At 35.5% G+C, this 7,875-nt stretch overlaps 1 pseudogene; it reads left to right on the forward strand.

Moving 5' to 3' along the window:
* LOC106758207 overlaps nt 1–7,490 on the forward strand; it is an 11,291-nt pseudogene extending 3,801 nt beyond the window's left edge.
* Nucleotides 7,491–7,875: the final 385 nt, after the last annotated feature.

Here is a 7,875-nt window from a genome sequence, read left to right on the forward strand (position 1 = left end):
CCTATTTATCATGATTATATTGTGTCTAGGGTTACCCTATTTATCATGATTATATTGTGTCTAAAGTTACTTTACTTACCATGTACTTTGTATCACAATTTTCTTATATATATAGAATGAGAGTGAGAGGGATCAACCAAGCCTTCTAGAATTATTTTACAGTTTAATTCTCAAGTCTCTAACACTCCCCCTCAAGCTAGAGCATACAAATTGTATGAACTAAGCTTGGAATAGATAAACTCAATTTGAAATATATGATTTGTCTTCAAGAAATAGCACTAGAAGCACTAAATGTATTGGTTGTAAGTTTGTTAGAATTATTAATTGCAGATGAAATTTTAGGTTTCTTTTTTTGTTATAGTAGTCTGGTTACTGCAAGAGTTTAATGTTTATTTGGGCACGAACATTTTTCCTCTTAGAATATTCAGTTTGGTGTGTGCGTGTTTATATGACGTCATTGATGTTGTCGTGTCCTAATTTTTTGACACTTGCGTGTCCAGTGTTTATGTCCGTTTCAGAATCTGAGTCAACAAATGGAATAATAATACTAGCAATGAATATATTGGTTGTATGCTGTCACAACTATTAATTGTAGAGGAAGTTTTGGGTTTCCGATCGTTATTTAAGTAACAACAAGAGTTTCAAGTTTAAATGGACATGAATATTTTTCCTCTTAGAATATTCAGTTCGGTATCAGTTTCATGGTTAATATTTACCCAAATATTAGGTTCATGTGTGTAAAATTTTTGGAATATGTTTACAAATTTGTGGAAAAGCCATGGAAAAGTTTAATGGTAAAATAAAATGATCTGGACAGGCATTAAATCATACTTGAAATGGTGCATAAGTACTTTGCTTGTGTTAGTTATTAAAATCTTCATTCTATGACAATATGAATGTGGTGGGATAAATCCCACTTTTAAGTCCTTTTAATGATTCTCTCCTTCCTACATGTTGTCTTTGGTGGTTTCTGGAATAGTCTAGTGTAACAAGAATGACTGACATAAAGAACTTCTACTCTTTCTAGGGGATCATTCATGACGCATGTGGGAGAATGCCTTCATTTCTTGAGGATAAGTCCAAGTTCTCTGTACTTGGCCTGTCTGTCACTGACCCTACTGCTAGTAATGGTTTGATGAATGACATGGAGTATGACAAAAAGAAGTTATCTGAGTATGGCAATGCATTGGAAGAGGGAAGTACAGATACAAAGAATAACTGTAGTAGTTGCCTTTGCTTCCAGTTAGATTGTTCATGGAGGAAAAGTAGACAATATGTTCTAGGAAAAAGTAACTGGGTCCTGCTCACATTTGATTCTCCTAAGCATAATGATCTAGGACTGCAAAGGCTTCCAAATCTGCACCACATTCATTGGAATGGACAAATTCTGTCACAATATGATGTTCACGTATGTAAGTCATTATTTCTTCTATTTGCTTTGCTGCAAGTACTTGTGCTTTCTGAAGACTTTTACCGCAATCTCAAACAGATATATATGATATTCAACCACTTGTAGGTCATAATTTATGAAACACCTGCTTATGGTGCTCATCATTTCTCATTATGTCATTTGAGTTCGTCAAATGAACAAGCTAAAGTTTCTATTAAAAATCCTAAGTGGGTCGAGAAGCTTCATAATAAGAAGCAATTCATTGATTTGGTAATGAGTTTACCTTATTTATTTTTGGCTATGCAGGTTTTTTTCTTCTTGTTAACCTGCCTTTTTGAAATTTCACCCCAGGATACAGTTGTTCTGGCAATTAATTGCACATCTGCTGCTAAAAGAACTTTTGAGACACACCTGGTCCCAAGATCCTCAAGCCGGCTCTCCATATTTCCTGTGTACACACTTTAACTACTGATACATCATCTTTGGCTCACTTTTTTCTTCAAGATCTAATGATTTATTCTGTGACTTTTCAGGCTTGTTGTCACAGGGCATCTGTTTTCCAAGTTTATGGCTTCATTCTCCACCATGCTTTAAAATTATTCTCCAGTTTTTCCAAACACATTTTAATTATGAATCCGAATCATGGATATATGTGACAGCAGCAAATGTATTCAAGAAAACTGCTTGGATAAATATGCAAATCCGCTGTCAGATATTATATTGGCCAATCGTTCTTCAGAAGAGACCTCAGGTAATATTAAATTTTAGGTAAACTATATCACTTCGTGTGGTTGGTGGTGGGTTTCAAATTTTGGATATGTCTGGCTTTATATTTGACAAAGTCATTGTTAGGGTATAAGGTGGGAGGTAATGATAAGGGTTGGAAAGTATATGAAAAGGGGAAGAAAGGTAGGAGGGAAGTGAGGCTGAACGGTATTGACCGTAAAGGCCGAATGGTAGCCGAACGGTGGAAGGCGTGGAGAGGTCTAGCCGAACGGAGGAAGGCGGTGAAGAGCTGGAGCCGAACGGTAGGAGGCAGGGGGAAGCAAAGCCAAATGGAAGGCGATGAAGAGCTAGAGTCGATCGGTTGATGAGTGACTATCCTAACTGGGACAAGTGTTAGGATAGGGGGGAAATACTTAGAAATAGTTATAGTAGATAAGAATATATTGCCAGAATATTGTTTGACTAAGATTCTGAATATTGCCAGAAATAGACTCCTCACATGCCATGAGCAACCTTCAACCCATGACTTTGGTGTTGAAATTCCTTGGTATTAACCAGTTGATAGCATCGACTCTCCTTGGAGACTTGTAAATAAATGACACGAGTCACCAGGAACATCACAACTTCTACAATATGCAAAGCTAAACACACATTATGAAAGGAGGCTAAGGAACAATGCTGAAATAGAGAGGGTTTTTTTTTTTTTTTTTTTTTTTTTTTTTTTTTATATATATATTTCTTCCTTTGGAAGACTTCTCTCATCCCATCCTCACTTCCATTCACCAAGAGATCATGAGTCTTCAATTCCATAGTCTCCATACCTTTAAGCCTCACATGGAGCACTTAAAGACACATTCACCTACCAATTTCCTTCATCATCCTGCATTCTCAAACAACAACCAACCAAGAAAATACCCATAAACCAAAAAAACAAAGATTTGTTATTACAGTGGGTTGCTTCCTTCACAGGCACCAAGCCTAGCCGCAAAGCTCACCATCACCTTTGAAATGCCAAAGACAGGTTGGAGTGACCAAAGGAGAAGAAAACCAGTGGTGGCGTACAAGGAGAAGAAACCAAAATGGCACTAGGATAACCATGGCTGGATTATGTGGTGTGTCAATGAACGAACTTGGATGACTTCTGTTGGTGGCACTTAAGTGACGCAAAGAGGGTGATGAAGAAGCAGTTGTGCCTCCATCATTCCAGAACGAAAACAAGAAATTGAAGATTTTCGATTTTAGGGTTTTAAGAGAGAAAACTTAGAATGCCATGACTTCAAAATTAGGAACCACGGGTAAATATGGACTCAACATGATTCGGTGAGTCAGGCAATGATGAGACATAGGAGATCTGAAGGACTTAGGGTTCCAAAGCAATCAAAGGAGAAAACCCTAGGTCTGAGTTACAACCACCGAACCAAAGAACAAAGGACAAAAACGAACTCAGGAGGCTCTGACGAGACACCTAGCAGTAGGGCGGTGTCACTTTGACATCGGAAAGGTGGCGCGTGAGGAACACGTGCCCGAAACTGAACGGAAATAAGCCGTGCGTGACGACGCGTGTAGAGGAGAATGAGGCAGCAACCACCAGGGATGGGTCGCGCTCCTTGAGGCGCACAAAACCCCTAACTTCACTAGAGAAAACGTGATGATGACGGCGATGTTAGACAGATGTGGCGACACCTGGATGAGACCTAGCCCTCGACATCGATGGGGTTGGCCATCGCTCAAGGAGGCAATCCAGATCCACTGGTCGCCGAACTAAACTGTGGCAGTGGAGGGCAGCAGACGACGTGGACGGTGGTTGGTGGTGGACAACGGTGGACGATAGGAAACAGCTAAAAGGGCACTGGAAATATTTGATATTTAGTAGGAGAGCAGGACTGCTCATTGAGGTATTTCAGAAAAGATGAAATTTTTAAGACTTGAAGGAGACTCTGACAACTTGCTCTACCATGTTAAGATTAGAAACTGAAAAGTATATTTCTGGAGGGCTTGAAAGATCCCTCTCACTCTAACTTTTGATACAAAAGTACATGATAAATAGGGTAACTCTAGATACAATATAATGATGATAAATAGGGTAAATATTCTAACAAGTTGATTAAGTTCAAGATATGATTTATTTATTTTTATACTAAATAGGGAGATATGATGGGAAATATCTTAACCAAATATTTCCCATTGTTAGATATCGATTTTGTTTTTTGAGTGTATTAAAACATTTTGCAAGGTATTTATTATGTGAACCAAACCTAGGAACTATGGTTTGAAACTGAACCTATCCCGGAACAGTGTTTTGATTTGTGTATTTCTTTAGAAACTCATTGTTTGGTCCTATTTTTGAATTTCATGAATTGTAAAAAATGGTTTAGTTTGTACTTAACTCTTAAAGCTTAATAAGACGTACCAAACTGAACCTTACCAGCAAAAACCTACTTTTGGTATACCTCTTAAGCCTAAAATGATATGGTTTAGTCTGAAACAAATTTTATTGGTTGAAATTGAAAACCTTACCACACAAAATTTGTGTACTATTTTTTCATAGCTTATCTTGGTCCTTTTCACGGCGCCATCTTCTGATAAATATAAGTTAATTTATCTAATAAATTATATGTTTATATTTTAAGGCAATTATTTACTATTCTTAAACTTGTATATTTTTGTTCTTGATTTTATGTTTTCTCCATGTTTAATACGGTTCTTTTGTGTTCAAGGTCTGAGTCATGTGTTGAATATGTAGAGAAAGCTGCAATGCATAGGCATTCTATGTGGTCAACTTTGGTTGTTGATATTCTCCTTGGAAACTTGGTTGGCTGGACATTTTTATATCACAGAGAACCAATTTGCCTTTCAGTTTTGAATTTCATGCATGGATTTTCAACGTTTTTGGCATGGTTTCTTTGAATGCAGTCCAGATATGGTCAACACTCTGGATCTTTGTGGGTTTCGTCTTCAATTATATTATTCAAGGGCTTTCTGTTTTAGGAATCCTTTGTGGATTTACTGTACCTGCTGCTTTGATCATAGACATGATTGCTCTTACAACTCTTCATGTTTCAACTCTACATTGGTTCATTTCACTTGTATATTCATCACAGATACAGGCATTGGCAGCCTTGTGGCGGCTTTTCAGGTAACAATTTCTGGTATATTTTTTTATTATTGCCACGAGTAAGGAAGTGATTTTAATGAGTATTGAATATCGTAATTTGCTATTTTCTTTTATAAATTTAACTAAGTAGGTAGTTTTTAACAAATTCATTAAGATATTCCCAGAAGGGATCTTTGTTTGCAATTGATAATATTTTGAAACGATTTCAGTAGGCATATACTCAACAAATAGAGACTAGTGAAGTGATATTAGTAGTAAAAAGTTTCCTTTTTCTTGTGCAGAACTATAGTATTATACGTAGACAATCCTTCTTATGTTTGCTATTACGTGTTTAGTAAATTTGTAGATGACTTGCGATTTCAAAAAAGTTGAGATCGTAAGAGTTCCTAGTACTTACTAAGCCATAATATTTGCTCCGCATCTCTATAACTCTGTGATTCATTATCCGTTTTGAAGAATAACTATTACAGATACACAATTCTTTTGCATACATACTTCCTCTTCCATATTTTCATGAAGTTGCTTGCTACATTTGCAGGGGTCAAAAATGGAATCCTCTGAGGCGGAGGTTGGATAGCTTTGATTATACAGTGAAGCAACATATTGTTGGATCTCTATTATTTACGCCACTTTTACTTCTTTTACCAACTACTTCCGTTTTCTATATATTCTTTAGTATCGTGGACACAGCCATTAACCTTATCTGTCTACTGATTGAAGTAACTATTTCGGTTATTCATACTACCCCTTATACCAAGATATTTCTTTGGTTGGTGAGGCGAGGAAGATTCCCTTCTGGAATATGGCTTGAAATTATCGGTTGTCAGAGTAATAGTACCGTGTCTGCACAAAGTATTGATTTTACGGATGAAATGACCTTACCCAAGGAGTCTTTGCATCTAAAGGATTTCAATAGAGAAAAATCTAGTATTCTAGTTTCAGTTCTCCACAGTAACTACTTGAGCATAGGTGAGGCCTGAAGCTGTTACTTGTGGGTTCGGACTGATGCTTCTATTCGGTTGTCAAGATATGTATCTATGTTGATCAATAGGGAAATTGAATATGTGATATCATGCTGTCCATGTGTACTGTAGCGTTTTTTTTTATTATTTAAAATGTGTAGACTTTCTCTATTATTTTCTGGGGCTTTTATTTGAAGAATTTAGATATATATTGTGAATTATCTGTGATGTGTAAATCTGGCAGCAATATCTTCTGTTTTGTTATCGTAATTTCCCTTCTTCCTTGTTGCATATCAAGATTAAAACAACACATCATAGATCCTGACATTTTAAAACATTTTTAAGGAATATATTTAAAAACTTGATTGATATTTCACCTTTGCATCAGACTTTTCTTCTTGATTTTGATAGTTGTGACCTGGGAGTGGCGACAATTTGTATTATATGCGTATTTTTGCATGGACTAACATTATGTACTAAAATTGATTAAATTTCAGGGAAAGTTATCTTGCCTCACTACAAAACTGTATTTTTGGGAGTTTCTGGGTCATCCATCTCCACAGTGGCTTATGGAATCCTTATTGGGCAAAGGTGTGATATCCTGGTGCCAAGTTCTCTTATGGTTTTATTGATTTCACGATCCTGTTTCTCTGATTTTTTTTTAGGTTTACTTAATAATACTTTTTTTTTCTCATTTCTTTTTTGTATTTCTTCTTTTTCCTCCCTCATTGACCAGAATACCATCTATGCGGGGCACCCTTCTACCTTCACCAACGCCATGGACGTCCATGCCCTACAAAGAGTATTGGCGCCTCTGTCATGATTCACTTATTGCATGCTTCAGATGATAATGGCTTTGGCTCAGGTTTTATTATTCTCGTTATTAGCTCGGGGATTCAATTATCCAGTTTTCACCTAACTTGCGCTACTCATGTCATTTTTTTTCATTGGGTTAGAGGATGCTTCTTATTTCTTCGATTCTTCCACAGTTCAGTATTCTCTTGAGTATGGTACAGTCGGTATTTTTTTTTTCTGCTTTTCCCATGCTTAGAATGATGTGTGCTCTAGAAGAGCAACATACTTTTAGTTTACTATGTAAATACATTGGTTCTTCTCTTATGCTTGGCCGCGTATACTTTCTTCTCTCTTAATTGTGTGAGGAAAAATTGAAGACCTGTCATTACTGCTACTATACTCTAAACCAGAGATGGATTCAGCATCCAAGACTGTTAGTTTGAGAATTTTATGCTATATAATGTAAAGGTTAATTCATGTTTTATCAATTAATTTTATTTCAGTGTATGCTAGGTTTTTTTTTTTTTTTGTTTTTTCAATTAACTTATTTATTGTTGATAATATTTTAATATTAATATTTTTTATTTATTATGGTCTAATTTTATAATTTTTTATTTATTATGTATCTAAGTGTTGTTAAACTTTTTATTTTTAAATAAAATATTTTCTTTTCTCGTTTTACAAAAATACTTTATTTTCAATTTTAGTCTTTAATTTACAGATAATTATACTTTCTCTTTTTGATACAGTATTTAAGTTTTATTTATCCTTTATGGTGTTTTAATATATTAATGTAATTAATATACATGTCACACTAATTTTTGTAAAATTTGTCATGTGTAATTATAACAAGGTTAAGTGAGAAGGAGATCATTCGAATCATTAAA

The sequence above is a fragment of the Vigna radiata genome, chromosome 4 (genome assembly GCF_000741045.1).
Source record: "Vigna radiata var. radiata cultivar VC1973A chromosome 4, Vradiata_ver6, whole genome shotgun sequence".
In the NCBI taxonomy this organism is placed as follows: domain Eukaryota; kingdom Viridiplantae; phylum Streptophyta; class Magnoliopsida; order Fabales; family Fabaceae; genus Vigna; species Vigna radiata.